We start from the raw sequence: 19,528 nt of genomic DNA, 5'->3' as shown, positions 1-19,528 counted from the left end.
TACAGGGACTCTGTGCTGACATGGCTGCTGAAAGACAGCCTGGGTGGAAACTCCAAGACTATTATGATCGCAAGTATGTCGATCTGAACCGGGTCCGATACCCTGACATTTCAGGCAGTTTCCAGAAAGTCTTTCCGGGCCCTTTTGTTTCTTATCAGCACTTGAATATGTGTTTAAAAGGGGAGTAGATAATGTCGAGCTACGTAAACCACAATGAATCCCCTCTTTCTGTTTGCCGTGTCTTATCTCGCTACTTGCTCATCAAACCCGGGTGCGTTCTTTCCTGGCGATCTGCGACGGCAGCCATTTCTCCCGCTGCTGTGAACTACGGGGAGACCCTGAGCACTTTGCGCTACGCCAGCCGAGCGAAGAACATCGTCAACACGCCTACGGTGAACGAAGACGGCAGCGTCCGGCTGATCAGAGAGCTGCAGGAGGAGATCGCCCGACTCCGCAGGCTGGTGGAGGAAGCTGAGCAGGTGCTGCCGCTCCCTCTGCGGGGGACATGTACACTACGCGCATACTTTTACAGGCATCAAACGTAGTACAATGTGTGTGTTGACAGGGTTTTGTTCAAAGAGGTCATAGGTCGGCCTGTCTTTCTGTTTTCTTCTTCCTCCTCCTCAGGCTCCTCCCCCTGGGGACCCGGATTCCTCTTTGAAGGTGGAAGAGGAGCTGCATCAGAATGAAGCAAAGGTGAGTTGTCCTCCTCTGCATTTTAGAGCAATGTGGCTGTTTGGATGATCTCTCCTGTAAGTGACGACCTGCCGTTCCCCACCAGGTCGTAGCGCTGACCAAGGAGTGGGCCAACAAGTGGGGGGAGACCGAGAGAATTCTGAAGGTGCAGTAACGTCTCATTCATTCATGTATTTAAACATGGTCATGAACCAGTGTTGCATTAGACAAAAATCCACAAGAACACAACTTAAAAGATCAGTCAGAAAGCGGGAGTTCATGACCTTTCTTTTTCTTCCTTTGCTTTTATTTTTTTTGTGCATATTTACAACATTGACACAAGTTGTTGTCTTTCTTGTTCGTCTTTCCTCGTTTATCTCTGTCTCTTTCACACACACGTCACTGAACTCACCAGATGGCCCAACGTGTGCCTGAGCTTTGCTTTGAGGGCCCCACCCAGCCACCTCCAGAGAGCTTTCACAAGGCAGTGGGGGCTTGAAGTAACCAACAGTGTTCAGTGCTTGCTTTTGGCTAGCTGTCTATCGTTCTATTATAAGATGTTTTTTGTTTTTTACGGGAGCCAATTGATATGAGGGTTTTGAGTAAATATCTTGGGGCTATTGCTTAGCTGCGCTCACAAAAGCCCAGTATGTTTCACTTTGCTGGCTGGTTCACGGACATGAGCTAGCTAGCGGATGACAAGACAGTAAGTCATTGAAGAGAATCATTTTAGGAAACACTTTGTTCCAGTTTTGTCGTTTTTCTTTGTTCTTTTATTTAATCACTAGGCAGCCTTGCCTGCTCTATGACATCACTGATGACATCATCACTGAACTGTTTTTATTATATTTCTATCATCACTGAACTTATATAGCCTCAGCCAGGAAGGATGACATCACTGATGACATCATCACTGATCACTGATGACATCACATCATCATTAAATCCGGCTCTGTATAGACTGTTTTCACAGAATTGTGTTGCTAGGGAACAGTTTTGAACCTAGTTTATGTCGTGTCAGTTATTGTACTAGCAAACCCTACAACAGGAAGCAAACGGGGTAATTTAGAATGTTTATGTTGTCAAGTTGAAACCATCTATATTATTATGAAGAAGACCAAACTAACTGTGGGAAAATTACAGTTTGAAAAGCTGAAAGCTTTGTTGTTGTACAGGAGTTGGGATGAAGTTGTTTTCTACACAGAGGATGTAATTGTCCTTGCTCAGCTCTTGGATTTATTGGATGTGTTTTTGTTGCTTCGCTTGCTTTTTCCAAGCTGCCCTTTTCACTTTAGCAATCTGTCCTGACCAATTTGTTGTACATTAGATGTTCTAGTCGAAGACCCGTAGTTGTGTTTTTACTGTCAATTATGTAGGCTACTAAGGGTCAAGCGGCATAGATTTTCGGAAATGCGTCACTGAATACAAGGCCACAGAGTGCACATAGCTCAAAAGTTGACTTCATTCATTTTCACACTGATATTCAGCAGGTCAGCATGCCTCCCACAGCAGTATTGACAGACGTTGCTGCTCGCAGTTGAAGCAACCCGCCAGCTGGTGTCACTGCAGGTCCTGTGAACGGGCCTCGGCTGCTTCAGGGACTGGAAAGGCTGATAAAAGCAGAAAGTCATCCTGGCGTTTAAATTTTAGCATTTATTTAGATTAGAATGGCATCCAAAAGCCATGTGAGCTGTTATAATGATCCTGAAGTGAACATGTGACAGTGTTGGGCAGAGTCTTTGGAGGAGAAGCTGAACAGACTTGCCTTCACCCACCCGCCCCCATATGGTTCCTCTGAGGCTGGAACAGGACTGCAGCAGCACTCCAAGACACACACAGCCCCCCTCAGCGCCTCTGTGTGCCAGCACCCAGTTTACACTAAACACTTTCCCTCAGTTCAATTTGTGCCTGAACTCCCAAATAACAATTCCAAATGTCATCCGTTTCGTGGCTCATCTTACAGCCATGCAGCCTGTTGCATTATGCATTCAACTGTGGAGCATTCCACTCATAAATACTTAAAAAAAAAAAGTATGCGGTATGATGTCTCCATCATTCGTATAAGCTGTTAATTCTCCACAGCAGTTTTTGCATAGGTTTTAACGTTGTGCTGTTGACCTGAGTTGATTTGACAAATATGTTTCTTCCATCAGAAGATTGATCAGAATAGATGTGTCTCTGTGTCTGACTTGGAGCAGCAGCAACAAGTGAATGTACCAGATTCTGTACAAGAATATGTATTGCCGTTTTCAGCAGTGCTACGGGTTCAAACCGCTATATATGAAAGTGTCAACAAGAATAGATTGTATATACGGATTTTGAATCGCTCACATCTGACTGTGATTTGTGTGTTAGAGATTGAGAATAGAAATTACATGATATTGTGCCTGGTGTGTAGCAGGTGACATTTAGTGACTTGGCGGTTATTTTATTCATGGCGGCGTGCTGGAACTCATTAGCAGCTGTCACCGCTGCTAATTAAGAGGTCTTGATTATTGACATACGGCCCTTTGGTTTCTGACCGTCCGGCGTATTAATTAAAGTGGCCATGTTGTAAATCTCTGCCTGCATGTTCAAGGGGAAATGACTTTGTGCTCGGAGGCAACATCGTCCATCTCCACTAGCAGCGCTGGAGCACTGAGCAATACGCCCCCTGTTTGGGGGCCATGCCCGTCCGACGTCCGTCCAAGTAAAAGCACCGGTTCTGATGCATGACACAACGTGACGCCCAGGCTAAAAGGCCACTGTACTGGTGACCGGCAGGCACACTGATATTGCCATAACTCTTAAGTGTTTGATGAATGACTTTATGGATTTGGCATTCGTCTTCTTGTGCATTTGCATTCTGCCCGGGTGAAAAATGACATGTGGGATTCCTGCGTGGAACGCTGTCGGGGACTTTAGAGGTGGTATCTGGCTCCGGGTCAACACAGACGACACACCTGTTTCAGACGGGCCGTCTCAAAGTTCTGCACACCGACACTGAGAAAATGTGCAAGTCCACTTGGAAAACAAAAGCCTAATCAGGTTTTGTGGAATTTGGCGAAAGCTTTTCACTGAACGACCTTCAAGATGCAAACTTGTTACTTGTGATGACGGGTCACCTTTTTGATCCCAAAATAGGGGACTTAAGTGAATGGTTTGAGTGGGTGACTGCAGTGGCCCAGGTGGGTGCACAGACTCAAGCAAGGGATGGCACTGAGTGCGGCATTTAGGAAGGATGTAGAAAGGTTTTCCCTCACCAAAATGTAGCCTAAATTTGGAGCATTATTTCGCCCCCCTTTGCTAACGAGCTAGAATGACCCGTTTGGTAGCAATGGATGCTTTCGGTCTTCTAGTTTAATACGATACCAGTATCTTCACTGTAGCTTTAACAATGATCACGCTACAGCCTCTGAAAGACAGTCATGACGGCCACAGATGCCAGCACCCTCCAGGATTTTGGGGTGGCCAATTAGATTTCAGGGGTGGGCCACCCCCCTGGCCCCTCCCTAGAAACACCCCTGGGCTCAAGACAATTTATTGTCATCATTGATGTCACTCAAGCAATTGTGATGTCATCAGTGATCAGTGTCATCAGTGAACCGGGCCGCCTTATTAATAGTAGTAAGATGTCCTTAATAGGATCCAGTTGTTGTTGTTGTAGTCTGACCTGTGTGTAAAGGCAGCGTACGTAGCGTGTCTTCTCTGTCTCCAGCACATGGCTTTTGTATTGCGATCGTTCCTCTCCAAAGTCTTCAAGGGTGCTTATTCTTGTGGTTAATTCTGTTGATGCTCTTGCTGAGAGCTAGATGAAATTTCTGCTTGGATTTGGGGGGGATGAGGCGGGGCGGGGAGAGGGGATAGCTGACCAAGAACGGTGTAAACAGAATTTGAATTCTCTATTCAAAGCAGATTTGGAATGCAAAGTTATTCATCGTCAGCTTCCCAGATTGGTTACAGGGCATGTGGGAAAGAAAGTAATTAATAGGAGATGGATTCCAGAGCAGCCTCTTACCAGACAGACGGCAACAGATTGAGAGAACAAAAAAAAGGCAAGGAAAGGTACTGCTAGTTGTGCTTTGAGGTTGAAAACGCTCCCGCAGACAGTGTGGTGGGAGGAACCTCTGTCTCCATAAGGACAGATGAACCACCGTGTCTCTTTTCATCTTAGAAGTATTTGCATTTCCCCAAGACTCTCTCACATGCTACAATCAGCAAAAACGGTATTACATACATTTCAGCTTGCTCTGTTTAAGGTCAATTTGTCTCGTGCTGTTAGTTATAGATCAAGTTTCGGCGTTCTCTAGTATTTCATGTACGACCTTTACATTATTCACGTGTCGGCACCTAAGCCTTGACGCATCACCGTCAATTAGATTCTTCTTCACGCATTTTTTGTTTGACTGCTGAAAATCAATGCTGCCATGTTGGAGGGCTTATAATGTGGAGTACACGGGTGTTACAGGTGTCACTCGTGCTAACGAGGAGGGAAATGTCATTGGCGAGTCTCCCCGCGGCCCCAGACTCCAGCGTCCTCTGCGTGCCAGTATGATGGACAACAGTGACATTGACTTTCACACTCGCGAATTAAACAAGTTAATGAGACGCGTGAAGGGACGAGTGAAAGATATGTTCAATACTAGACCAGAAATATGCAATGTATGCAACATGACATGGTGAAAAGTCAGGTCAGCGGTGTTAACGAGTCCCTTGCTAGTTTTTGAACGACAAGTCCTGTGCATGCCGACATGATGGTGGCTGGACTGTCAGTCAAGCCGATAGACCCTTCTCACGGGGGCCCATTTTGTGTCGAAAAGGCAGGGTAAAACACAGGTGCAAGCAAAACACTAATGAGGGTTTCCAAATTCCAATCATGGAAGTTGGAAACCCTCGTTAGTGTTTTGCTTGCACCTGTGTTTATTTACCCTGCCTTTTCGACACAAAATGGCCCCCGTGAAAAGGGTCTATTCCGAAGCAGAGCAGTGAGTTTCTGATTAGATTCTGTTTTACACGCACCAATGACACAGCAGGGCGTCCAGGTAGTGCTCCTCCCACGTGCTACGACCTGCCGATGAAACTCCTCGCTGTCAGTTGAAAAGAAGCCGCTGGCGAATGCACATGTATCGGAGGAAGCATTGTGCTCGTCAATAACTCTCCCCAGATCGGCAGGTGGAGCAACGGCCGTGACAGCAGGGGGGGGAATTGGCCAGTTCTTTACAGAGAAAGTTAACGAGACCTCAATATAGCATCAATACACTGTCCTTTTCTGTGAGTAAACACACTAGAATGTGTATAACCAGGAGATGTGAATGGACTGGAGGCCCCGTACATGCCCTTCGAACGCTAGCTCCATATAATTGCCTTTCCTCTATCCACCATTCATTCGAACTGAGTAAAGGCCTATCAATGCGCTTCTTTAAGGAAATTACCATCTGAAGGTAACTGTGCGCTTCAGATGCAGACGTTAATGTTCTCTCCTGAATGAAGAGTACCTAGAGTCCTCCAGGCGAGTCGCTCCCACTCGACGAGCCCCGATGGCTGATTGGTCGGCTTAGTAGTATACAGCAGCACGCAAGCCGAGTCGGGGACACGAACCCGCTGAAAACGCAGAGGAAAAATCTATTAAATATTTTAGCCAACCACAGATGATGGCTTTTAATGAGAGCTTAAATGCTGCCCAAGCCTGGCTGCTGGTTGAGGCCCACCGTTAATTATGTTCACCAGCTGCTGCTTCAGTCTGAACGGAGGAAGGCAGGCAGACTGGTCTCTCAGACAGACTGACTGGCTGGGTGTGGCGGCGCGCAACTTCCTCTGGGGTGTGTCTTGTTCCACGGTGTGTCTGCGCGCGCCTATGTGAGGGGGGAGAGAAGAAGAGAATCTCATCTGTTCCTGGTGACTGTGGAAAGTGACACAGTGCGTTAATCTGCCAGGCTGCTCCTCAACCTCTCTAATGAAGTCTGTGAAGAATCCTCTTTAATTAAGTAGAGGGGGCTGTGGTCGATGTATCTCCCTCTTCATTAGAAAAATAAGGATTTCTCCTTCTCTCTGCTGCCAATGAGGGAGGGAGGAGGAGGTGGTGGTGGACATGTCTCTTCATGGCCCGATCCATACAGAGGGGAGTAGGAGAAGGTCCAGAGGGAGGAGAAGTAGTTCATGCAGAGTCGTGCCTCTGAATCCTCCACATGTGGGATATTTTTCCACTCGGCTTCCCGGGGAGCTACTTATGGTAATCCAGAGCAATGTGAGGCATTAGTCCACCAGCTTAACAGAAGAAGTCTTCTGATAGGGCCACTCACACTTGGGTACACTCTGGGGGCGTTTGGGAGTTGGAGCCAATGCCCTGGAAGGAGAAGGTTGTTGGCCTTCAACCCCGCTTCAGAATGGCTTATTTCAGTGTGCCTTTTGAATCTGAGCAGGTCCTCTGAGGTCAAGTGTTTCATTTCTTGCGGGATAATTGGCAAATTAACTGTTGAACTAACTTATATTCTGCCTAATCCCTGTCCCTTTTATAAAGCGTGTGTCCCCCCCATACCTTTTAGTCAAGTTTGAAATGGAAATGAGTGTCAAATGACATTTTATATAAAGTCAAATGAATATCTCCCCTTGGCAGGGTGGTTCATGTTTCTACTCTTTTGCTCAGCAACAATAGTGCAGTGTATGGAACAGATCAGAAGTTCTAAGTATAGCCATCCTGTGCCTTTAGAAATAGCTTTCACGGATTCAATCAATTTATCCACTTCTTATCGCCTTCCTGTGGAGAGGCGCTGAACGCCATTAAATACATATTTAGCAGGGAATTCTGGACAAGCCGGATGGGTTTTTCATCTGGACATTAATTTCTGTCTGAATTTTGGGTTGTGATGCAACTGCAGTGTGTGTGTGTGTGTGTCACACTGAGCTATAGGTATGTATGTGTGTGTGTGTGCGTACGCGTGATTGGCTGTGATCTGAATGTCACCACTATAAGACCCCATTAATCAATGGCCCATGTGTGAAATATGGACATCAAAGTGTTTCCTGTTATTCGCACTCTCCGAGATGGAGCATTTGCGTCGATGAATCCCATTTTTCATAGGGAAACGTTGAAAATGCCCCCGCGTGAAATTGTCTTCATAATGATTCATTTCACCTCCATTCGTCACTTTTCCTTCCTCAACAAATAATGTGCTAGCGAGGGCAACGAGAAAACATGGCGTACGCTCCAAACGGCACGCCGGCACCTGCTATCAGGCGGTGAGAGACGCAAGAATCCACTTTACTTTGACCTTAACGTACAATACCGCCAGTCATCCTTAACGCACAATGTAGACAACATGACGACGTTAGCGCAAGTTTGTTGCCCCAATCTAAAGTCCTGGGAGTATGTTAATAGCAACATTGAATGTTTATAGCTATGTTATCAGCAAACCCAATGGTGCATGGTATACTGTGTGTGTGTGTGTGTGTGTGTGTGTGCGCGCGTGCGTGTGTGTGTGTGGCAGGGCGTCGGCCTCGCTCGCTGAACACCATGTACAGTTTGACTCTAGCCATGATAATCTGAATGATTTATGGCACCTCTGCTGCCGTTAGGCGCGCCACGGCGACACATGGTCGGAACGCCACTATTATTCCGCCTGGCCTTCAGGCAAGGAGGAGCTCTCATAAAGAATTCAGTTTTTCTCCTGGTTGCCATTAAATGTCTGTCAGCATTTCTATTTTATATTGTGCGCGCCGCTCTGGCCAGAGGCTATAGAAAGACGATATTGTTTTTCTCTGGTGGATTGTCTCTCTCCTGCCTGTGTCCCACAGGAGGAGACTGTGGCTCTGAGGAAGGAGGGCAGTGGGGTGGTGCTGGACTGCCAGCTGCCTCATCTGATTGGCGTGGATGAAGACCTGCTCAGCACTGGCATCATCCTCTATCATTTGAAAGTGAGCACACACCCTCTTTTACAGACGCTACATGATTGTTGATTTAATCTTTTCATGTTTAAGCACAAAATGAACTTTATCCCCCCCCCCCCCCCTAGAAATCACTTTCAGTCAATGTCTTCCGTTTGATTTTGTCTCTAACTGCACAATCTTTTTCATCCAGTTTCTTTTTCTGTTCTTGATTTTACTATGCACAAATAAACAAAAACCTTATGCTATTTATGCTATTTAAGCTTATGCCTGAAGAAGGTCTATGACCGAAAGCTTGCAATAAACAAGATATTTGCACAGATTTGAGTGTGCGGACGCTGCTTTTTTCATTCAACTATGCACAAATAAACAAATCAAAATAAATCGCTGCTGGTGTTGACCTGACATGACCTCTTTAACCTCACCGCAGGAGGGCAGGACCCTGATGGGGAGCGAGGAAGACGACGCATCGTGTCAGGACATCGGTGAGGCTGAATGCAGGTTTACTACTAGAGGAAGTGATCGGCTGCTCTGTCATCTTTAGTCTGTACTAGAGAAGAAGAAAAAAGCAGCATCCCCCTCGGTATGACTTCCTGTTTTGATTGGCAGTGCTCCACGGGCCCGGGCTGCTGAGCCAACACTGCGTGCTGGAGAACCGCGCCGGGGCCGTGAGCCTGATCCCACAGAGCGGTGCGCTGTGCTCCATCGACGGGACGCCGGTAACTCATCCCCGTCAGCTGACTCAGGGTACGCAAAAAGGAAAAAAATGTAACACCCCCCCCCCCCCCCCCAAAAAAAAAGGTGAGGCGAATGTAAATACTAATACAGATCGCACGATCTCCGATTCAAAATGACTCGGGCTACTTGAAGTCCCCGGTCAGTGAGACCGTGCGCTCGGGGGGCACGAGTGGACTTGTGAACATGGCTCTCCGACAGGGCAGATGCCATTTCTCTTACTAAACATTTTGAAGGGCGAGTGGCCCCGGACAAAAGCCACAGGCCCCCTCCATTTAATTGGCAGATGGCGCTGATAGGACCGGCGGGTTTGAAGTGGGCCAGCGCATTAACCTTTCAAAGGACAGAGTCGAGCCCGGGCTCAGAGACCCGGAGCTCTCCCTGCTAGCACAGCGCCGACACCGCCCTCCTTCACACACACACACCGCCTTGCTTTAGAGAGATAAAACCTGCACACAGACTCAGGCGCCCCGCCACGCTAGTCTCTCTTAGAAACCATTTCAATTTGCCCAATATCCCCCTTCAGAAATGGCTGCATGTGAAGCTATTTTCTTGAACAAATGATAGTTATTTTCGGTCGGAACGGCAGCCAGAATCTATCACAGGCTGCCCTCCCAGGTGCTTTGTCACTCGTCAGAAGTCATTAATAGTAGCGAGATTAGTATTTGGCCGCGCCGAAGAGGGAGGAGGAGGAGAATGAGACCCAAAGAAAATCTGTGGATGTGGCCGCGGTACGAGCGCGAGCCTGATATATAAACCCCTAATATCACTTCAATTCCGTAGCGTTACAAGCCTTTCCCGAGTTTCCCCGAGCCTATTTTCTCGAGTAAAGCTCCCCCCCCCCCCCCCCCACCTGGTCTCGGCCAGTGCCAATCACGTTGGAGATTGTGTTCTTCTTCACGGCACTTTGCTCGCGGTGCCCCAGCAAAAGGAAAATTGAGGCAAAGTTTTGAGCCCATTTGTCAAGTTCCTCCTCCCAAGTTGGGTGCAGAGACAGTTCAGTCCCACTAAGGGGAGAAGATTCCCCTGGCCAAAGTTTATTGTTCCTCTTCTGTTTATGCATGATGGATACCGTCCCACACCTCCAAAGGTGGCAGACTTTCAGCCCTATTACTGTCACATCATGTGACACGTCACATGACTCCCTCTGCCCCTCTTTCCCCAATTGGTGATGGTGCAACTCGTGCATTTACACCAAATACTACACCCCCCCCTCCCCCCATTAGTGCTCATTTTAATTTATTTATCCTGGTTGCTGCTCCACCCTCTGCCGACCTGGGGAGACCCGAAACTGGCTCCATGCTTCCTCCGAGACGTGGGCAGTTAGCCAGCCGCTTCTTTTCACCTGACAGGGGAAGCTTCACCGGTAGGACATAGGACGTGGGAGGATCACGCTATTCCAACGAGTTCCCCTCCCTCCAAACAGGTGCCCCCAACGACCAGAGGAGGCACCACTTCAGCGACCAGGATATTGCATGTTTTGGTGTGGGTTTCCTATATGAAGGAAACCCCCAGGGGGCACGGGGAGAACATGCAAACTCCACACAGAAAGGCCCTTTTGACGACCCCACCCGGGCGGCGGGCACTCGAGGGCATGCGGACGTGCACGCACTCCTTCGGTGCTCACAGCCTCCCAGGTGGGAATCGAACCCAGGACCTTCTAGCTGTGAGGCGACAGCGCCACCGTGCCCCCCTTCAAATCCTACACTTTGAGGTGTTTGGTGAAGAAGTGATCCAGTCGATGTTTCCTCCTGCTTTAGCCTTTGTTTCTCTCACCTCTAGGTGCCATCATACAGCTGGGGAGAGGCACCATATTCCGCTTCAACAACCCCACAGAGGCCGCCCAGCTCAGAGAGCAACGCAAGGTAGAGAAGAAGCCCGCCTTCTTAGGGTGTGCTCACCACACTATTGAGCTGCCTTCTTAGGGTGTGCTCACCACACTATTGAGCTGCCTTCTTAACACATTGACTGCCAGCCGTTTTTTTTTGCTGTAGGTAGCTTCTGCCAAGCCGTTTTTTGAGGATTCTGGCTCATTTTACAAGAGCCGAGGATTCGTTTCAGCTTGGACTTTGTGAACATACAATATCTCAAAAGTACTAATAGAATGTGTACTTTCTCTGTCTAAAAGAGTTAGTTTGTAGAGTTAGTAGTTATGTAAGCATTAGCAGTTGAATACAGCATGGTTTTAGCGTCAGAAAAAATATTCAGAGATAAACGGCTTTTTGTGAAATTGGATAGAACAGTCACTTTAACCATTCATTTTTGTCTCTCTCTCTCTCTCTCTCCCTCCCCCTCTCGCTCTCTCTCTCTCCCTCCCTCTCGCTCTCCCTCCCTCTCTCTCTCTCTCTCTCTCTCTCTCTCTCTCTCCCTCCCTCTCGCTCTCCCTCCCTCTCGGGAGGGAGACGCACTAGGTTTAATCCTAGTGAGAGGGGGAGAGAGAGAGAGAGAGAGAGAGAGGGAGGGAGGGAGAGAGAGAGAGCGAGAGAGGGAGAGAGAGAGAGGGAGGGAGAGTTGCTTCAACTCCTCCCTCCGTGGGCGTTCTTCTTGGCTGCAGCGCCGTGTAACAAGCACTTTCCTACCTGTGCAAATTCACTTTCTCATACTCTCGACCTCTCAAATAAATTTCTGAATAGAAATTAAATTACTCTAAATTAGAGCGAAAAAGAAACAAAAAAGAATGGGTTGAAAATCCCATTCTAAAAGCCTTTTATGGCTGTTTCCAATTTGGTGCTATTTTGCAAGGCAAAATGGCCTGCTGCTTGTCACCAGCCTCACTGCCCCGCTGCCGCTGTGCCTGGCTGTGCCTGTCTGCGTGGCCGCTCCCCGAGGAAGCCCGGCTGGACTCGCCCGCCTCCCGGAGCCCTGGCCGAGAGCTCCGATGAAGCCCCTGCGACTCTGGTCATATTTACGCTGCGTGCCTCAAAGTGTGCTCCATCCGCAATCCACGATGCAAGTTTGCAATCCCGCACCGCCAGCAATCAACGCGAAAACGAAAGCGCCTCCGCCAATCCATTTTCATGAGAATGGAAATGGATCACACTGCTTTTTGCTTGCCTTCCTACTTCCTTGTCGCCACTTAGTGGGTCGGTGGAATGGGTTGTACACGTTGTACACGTCCAATACTTATATAAGATATGTAAAAGGGTTAGATGCACAACCCCCCGTTAAAAAAAAAAAATCGATGCCAAGGATGTGTTTACACGTTGTTGGCAGTCAACAGCTGGATTCTGAAAACGTGTTTACACGTTGTTGGCAGTGAATGTGTTAAGGTGTGCTCACCACACTATTGAGCCGCCTTCTTAGGGTGTGCTCACCACACTATTGAGCCGCCTTCTTAGGGTGTGCTCACCACACTATTGAGCCACCTTCTTAGGGTGTGCTCACCACACTATTGAGCCACCTTCTTAGGGTGTGCTCACCACACTATTGAGCCGCCTTCTTAGGGTGTGCTCACCACACTATTGAGCCACCTTCTTAGGGTGTGCTCACCACACTATTGAGCCACCTTCTTAGGGTGTGCTCACCACACTATTGAGCCACCTTCTTAGGGTGTGCTCACCACACTATTGAGCCGCCTTCTTAGGGTGTGCTCACCACACTATTGAGCCACCTTCTTAGGGTGTGCTCACCACACTATTGAGCCACCTTCTTAGGGTGTGCTCACCACACTATTGAGCCGCCTTCTTAGGGTGTGCTCACCACACTATTGAGCCGCCTTCTTAGGGTGTGCTCACCACACTATTGAGCCGCCTTCTTAGGGTGTGCTCACCACACTATTGAGCCACCTTCTTAGGGTGTGCTCACCACACTATTGAGCCACCTTCTTAGGGTGTGCTCACCACACTATTGAGCCGCCTTCTTAGGGTGTGCTCACCACACTATTGAGCCACCTTCTTAGGGTGTGCTCACCACACTATTAAGCTGCCTTCTTAGGGTGTGCTCACCACACTATTGAGCTGCCTTCTTAGGGTGTGCTCACCACACTATTGAGCCACCTTCTTAGGGTGTGCTCACCACACTATTGAGCTGCCTCAACTCCCAATTTGTGCTGATAATTTGAGCGAGCGAGGAAGCAACACGCACTTTGTTTCCATAACGACCAGCTGCAGTAGCTGCCACTATCAGCAAACAGTCCTCGTGTTCCACTCAGACACTTATAACAGACTCCATGTGATCTATACTGGCTCTTTATGATCAAAGCAACATCAGCTGCCTATGTAGTGTAACAAACAAACTAACAGAAAACCGTGTTGTCATCTCTCTGATGAATCGGCTCCACGTGTACTCTCCATCTAAAAAAGCCAGACCTCTTTTCAACTCGAGAAAGTAAAAAGAGCCCGGTGTATGTGCCTAAACAATGGGTCAGTGTCATTTTAACAAATGAATTAAAACGCCATGGGAACAATTTATGTAATGGGCAACCTCCATCTTTTTCATATAAACGTGACAATGAAAAGTATTTTGCAATTTGCCTCACAGTTAAAAATATCACTGCTGTGCCAATGGTGATCATTTATTTCAACCAAGGTATACACCGGTCTCTTTTCACAGAAAGCACACATCGTTCAAGCTATCATGACATACATTCCCATGACTTTCTCTTTCTTAGTCAGTATCTGCAGAGATGTGAGGAAAAGCCTTTGGTAACTGGCTGTGGCAGGCATCCTAGCTGTGTCGGGCAGCCTAGCTGTGTCAGGCATCCTAGCTGTGTCGGGCAGCCTGGCTGTGTTGGGCAGCCTGGCTGTGGTAGGCAGCCTGGCTGTGGCAGGCAGCCTGGCTGTGTTGGGCAGCCTGGCTGTGGTAGGCAGCCTGGCTGTGGCAGGCATCCTAGCTGTGTCAGGCATCCTAGCTGTGTCGGGCAGCCTGGCTGTGTTGGGCAGCCTGGCTGTGGTAGGCAGCCTGGCTGTGGCAGGCATCCTAGCTGTGTCAGGCATCCTAGCTGTGTCGGGCAGCCTGGCTGTGTTGGGCAGCCTGGCTGTGTTGGGCAGCCTGGCTGTGTCGGGCAGCCTGGCTGTGGCAGGCATCCTAGCTGTGGCGGGCAGCCTGGCTGTGGTAGGCAGCCTGGCTGTGGCAGGCAGCCTGGCTGTGGCAGGCAGCCTGGCTGTGGCAGGCATCCTGGCTGTGGCAGGCATCCTGGATGTGGCAGGCATCCTAGCTGTGGCGGGCAGCCTGGCTGTGGTAGGCAGCCTGGCTGTGGCAGGCAGCCTGGCTGTGGCAGGCAGCCTGGCTGTGGCAGGCAGCCTGGCTGTGGCAGGCATCCTGGATGTGGCAGGCATCCTAGCTGTGTCGGGCAGCCTGGCTGTGGCAAGCAGCCTGGCTGTGTCGGGTAGCCTGGCTGTGTCGGGCAGCCTGGCTGTGGCGGGCAGCCTGGCTGCTTCTTTTCAAACAAACATTTACTGAGGCTGGCTCAGCAGGTAATGGCGTTTCTCCAGACTGTTAAGTCTCTTAATGTATACTTAGAGCACTGAGGTTCAGGCTTTTTTGCTTTTATACTGTAATAGACTGAGGTAACTTGAGGCTTTTTGAAACGGTTTCCACCAACATTTATAGCGTGGAAATCTGCTCATATTTAGACCGTTATTCATTCTCACTGTAATCCAGAATATAGGTTATGGTCCTGTATCCACGTTGCATTTAAGTGTAATGAATGGATATCCGCCCAGTCAGCGAATAGATCATAATGCCAAGAAACTGAAATGAGGTCCCCTTCCAGCATTTCCTCCCGTGTTTTATAACATGTTATGTTGTAAAATGGATTCATATGCCATTTTTATAGCCACAGCTGCTGTACTTCTGGTTCTTGACCACATCTCTACATTATTTAAAAAAAGTGCAAACTGTTCCAGCCAAGTAAAGCACAGACATCCCGGCCCCACGGTGTTTCTGCCAGTCATTTTTAACATTGATTTCAAATGAGATGGTCTCAAGACTTCCACACATTCACTCAGTCGGATAATACTAGTGTGTAACTTGTCAAAAGGGTGGATATTGATTTTAGAAAAGTCTATTGCAGCAGTTGAAAATTGTATGACCTTCGCTGTTTGTTTTAGATCGATTGAATATGTGGAAGTATACAGGGAAGCAGTCTTTGTGCAACAACACTGTGCTAAAGAGGGTGTAAAACCTATATGGAGCCACAAGAGACGACCTATTTGCACTGTTACAGCTGCTCTTTTGCCGTTTTGAACAAGAGCGTTTCATCTCATACAGGTTTGACTGCTCATTTTAGAATTGTAACGCTTTTCCACATACTTGTTCTCAACACGTATCCTTTCATTTTTTTGGGGGAAGGTCTTTGATTATCCAAAAATAACAGGCTGAGGCATTTCTCCAAATGTTGTCAAAGCTCCTCGCTCCCCTGGGCTGGGCTGGGTTTGTGTTCTGAGAAAACGATGTGTCAGGAATACTGATGACATATTTACTATAATCAAACCACTGTTTAATTACATATGCTGCAGGCAGCTGCCACTCATTTCCAATACGTAAAGAGGGCTTTCATTTCAGAGTGCTCTTTCTCTCTCTCATTCTGTTCTCTCTCTCTCTCTCTCTGTTCTCTCTCTCTGTTTTCTGTCTCCAGCTTTGTGCCCCCAGCCTCTCCATGACTGACACCTCCAAGTCTGCTGAGAACCGATCCAAGGTGATGCTGCTCAATCCAGGGTAAGGCAGGCGACGTATACCTCTGTAAACTCAGTGACTCCAGGGTAAGGCAGATAACGTATACCTCTGTAAACTCAGTGACTCCAGGGTAAGGCAGATAACCTATACCTCTGTAAACTCAGTGACTCCAGGGTAAGGCAGATAACGTATACCTCTGTAAACTCAGTGACTCCAGGGTAAGGCAGACAACGTATACCTCTGTAAACTCAGTGACTCCAGGGTAAGGCAGATAACCTATACCTCTGTAAACTCAGTGACTCCAGGGTAAGGCAGATAACGTATACCTCTGTAAACTCAGCGACTCCAGGGTAAGGCAGACAACGTATACCTCTGTAAACTCAGTGACTCCAGGGTAAGGCGGACCACGTATACCTCTGTAAACTCAGTGACTCCAGGGTAAGGCGGACCACGTATACCTCTGTAAACTCAGTGACTCCAGGGTAAGGCAGACAACATATACCTCTCTAAACTCAGTGACTCCAGGGTAAGGGCGGACAACGTATACCTCTGTAAACTCAGTGACTCCAGGGTAAGGCAGACAACATATACCTCTCTAAACTCAGTGACTCCAGGGTAAGGCGAACGATGTATACCTCTGTAAACTCAGTGACTCCAGGGTAAGGCAGACAACATATACCTCTGTAAACTCAGTGACTCCAGGGTAAGGCGGACAACGTATACCTCTGTAAACTCAGTGACACTGAAACCACTCCGCCCCCTCACTCTCCACAGGGTGCCACGCTGATTTGAACAGCAATCAAAGCCATAAATCACGGTGGCGTTCCTGCGAGGGCGGGCAGGAAGGCCTCGCACGTGCAACAAAAAGCCACTCTGAAAATGCACCTGCTTCATAGTCAGCTGGCGAAAAATCGCAGCGGGCGTCGCCTCCTCCTAGGTCTAGCGTGATCTGATCCTCTGATGGTTTTACAGCAACTCCGCCTGCCTGACATGCAATTTCCTGCACCATGGCAGCATCCCCTAACGTGCAGTGTGGCATTCTGCACACAGGTGATTTACAGAGGGAGATGGAGCCGGGGGTGGGCGGGGGAGGTAGATGAGGCCCAGGAGGAGTGAGGATTGGAGAGAGAGAGTGTTGGATTGATGTCCCTAGGAGACCTATCAGGGAGAGTTGTTCCTTTGACCATCAGCAGCTGGAGGCCATCAGCAGTCAGACTATCAGCTCTCCCGCAGCAGAGAAGAGATGACATACAAACACAGGAGAGGGCACAATACATTGCAAAACACACTGGTGGCGTCAAGCAGAGATTCCCGCTATTTGTCTGAATTTTCATTGCCCGTATAGCATAAAATATCCCATCGTGCATTCAATTGAGACATCTTTTCATCTGCTCTCCTCCTCCTCGGGAGCTTCTAAGTCTACAAATGTCACCTCAATACCCAGAGTGCCTTGCGGCCCGAAGAAGGCAGGGCTCCCGTCGGGAACGGACGAATCGCCATGACAACACTTCAAACATGTTGGATGTTGGTTGTTATGGTTACGGCAAGAACAACTTGGTTACGGTTAGGGTTTTCTTATTTAACCACGACCTAACCCTAACCAAATTGTTGTACCTTGCCCCGACCCTATTGAGGTGACCTTTGTAGCCTTATAAGCTCCCAGAGCTCTGCCTTCTTCGGGGTGCAAGGCACTCTGGGTTATTGAGGTGACATTTGTAGATTTATAAGCTCCCAAGAAACATCTTTGCCTGTGCCTGTATTGCACGTTCAAATCTTAATACCATTCCATAGTAACAGATTAATAGATATTTCCAATGAGTTTGGAAATTCTAGAGAAACATTTAATCATGCATTAAACTCTAACTAAGTCTGTTAGGTTTTAGTCGACCATAGATTTGGTCAACTAAAACGAAAGCATTTCAGATGACTGAAATCTGACTAAAACCAAATGGCATTTTAGTCGACTACGACTAAAACTAAAACATTTGCTGTCAAAATTGACAGTTTTACGTCCCCTGTATCTGAGTGTGACTCTCCACATGACCCATCTGTTACTAGTAAAAGATAAACCACTATGTTTGATTCAGTCTCTATTCAAATGGACTTGGAACAGAGGCAGGCTGTCTGAAACGGTGCTCCTCCGCAGCCTGGCAGGTCAGCAGCCTGGCAGGTCAGCAGGACACAGCGCTGATGTTTGACCCATGTAGCTTTTAATGGCTACCTTAGTCCTCAAAGTCCCTCCTCTAACAGACCTCTCTCAGTGTACTCGTCTCTGGCCAAAAGGCCGAGTGGCAACTTGACTTTAAACAGTTATTAGGAGCTCAAGATCTTCTGAGGAGGTGGAGGTTTTGCACTGGCCAACGTCCATCACTCCTGTGCCCCCTAAGCCACTGCCTCCAGTGCTTAAGTGCTGATGGAGCAAGCTTACCTACAAAAGGCTCAGATTTTATTGTCCAGATTTGTTTTCGGTATTAGATATTTTACACCCTGTGCGGTTGCTTGTCACCATCAGTGTATGAATGTGTGTGTGAATGGGATAAAAATGCAGTCCATTTACCATTTGCTTCACTCTGAGCTGTCCTGCTGTTTTAGTGTGGAGGTGGAATCACCTGCCATTTGTGGTTGGAGTTTGAAAAACAAGGTGAACTCTGGAAAAGTTGAAATCAGAGTTAGGACATGTCAGAAAAGGTGACTATGAGTGGTATAGGACTCTTTACATCATGTGCACTGTGACGCACTGCATATTGCAAACAAAAACAAGTCTTGTATGTGGGTGTGCACGTGTGATGCTATGATTAGGAGGCTGGAGAAGCACAGCCAACAACAGGAAGTGGAATTGCAGCAGGTGCGAGGCAGCCTCCACAGAGGCAGCCGGGACATCGAAAAACTTGCGAAGAAGCTGAGCGGGACTCCCGATCAACAGCCAGCAGAAGAGAAGTCAAAGCCGAGGGAGACGGAAGAGACTGGCAGTGGGTAAGTAAGCCTGGGGGGAATGAGCTGGGCTGCTGTTCTGTTCTGTGCCAGTACTGATCCATTTCAATCCACTGTAATGCCACAACCAGAGCACTACAAGCCCCTACATGCGAAAGATGTGGGTGACGGTAAACGGTTTCAACTCTTACAATATTTGGTCATCTTATTGACTGAGTGTGAGCAGGATGGACAAAACACTGCTGAGTGCAAGACATCCTCTGTTTTGATCTCATGATCTCTCAGAAATCCCTTAACCGCCAAGAGGACCGGTGTGGGCACAGGATCGGCTCGCCCTACCGGACGTGCTCGGCTCGGGGTCGACAACTACAGATGAAGTTAAACTCTCCTGTAACACTTGAATCGTGATCATTGAACGTTTATACGATTTTAATGTCCATCATGTCTGATAACATCAGTAGCTTAGCTCGTTAGCTAATCTAAAGCTGTCGGCCATTTTGCCCCACGTTAATCCCACGTGCCCCCGACGTACAGCCAATCACAATGCGTGCCCGAGCCGATCTGCTAGGCGAGCCGACAACCTGCCTGCACCGTGGCCCTCTTCTTGTTGATGTTGTCAAGGCGTCGATGCTCCTCCCACTTTCCCTCCCCCTCCACCTGCTGCTGCTGCTATATAAAGCTCTGCCAAAGCATTCTAAGCTGTAGATTTGGA

This window comes from Poromitra crassiceps (assembly GCF_964638095.1).
Source record: "Poromitra crassiceps genome assembly, chromosome: 22".
Classification (NCBI taxonomy): Eukaryota; Metazoa; Chordata; class Actinopteri; order Beryciformes; family Melamphaidae; genus Poromitra; species Poromitra crassiceps.
Note: the sequence above shows the minus strand (reverse complement) of the source record.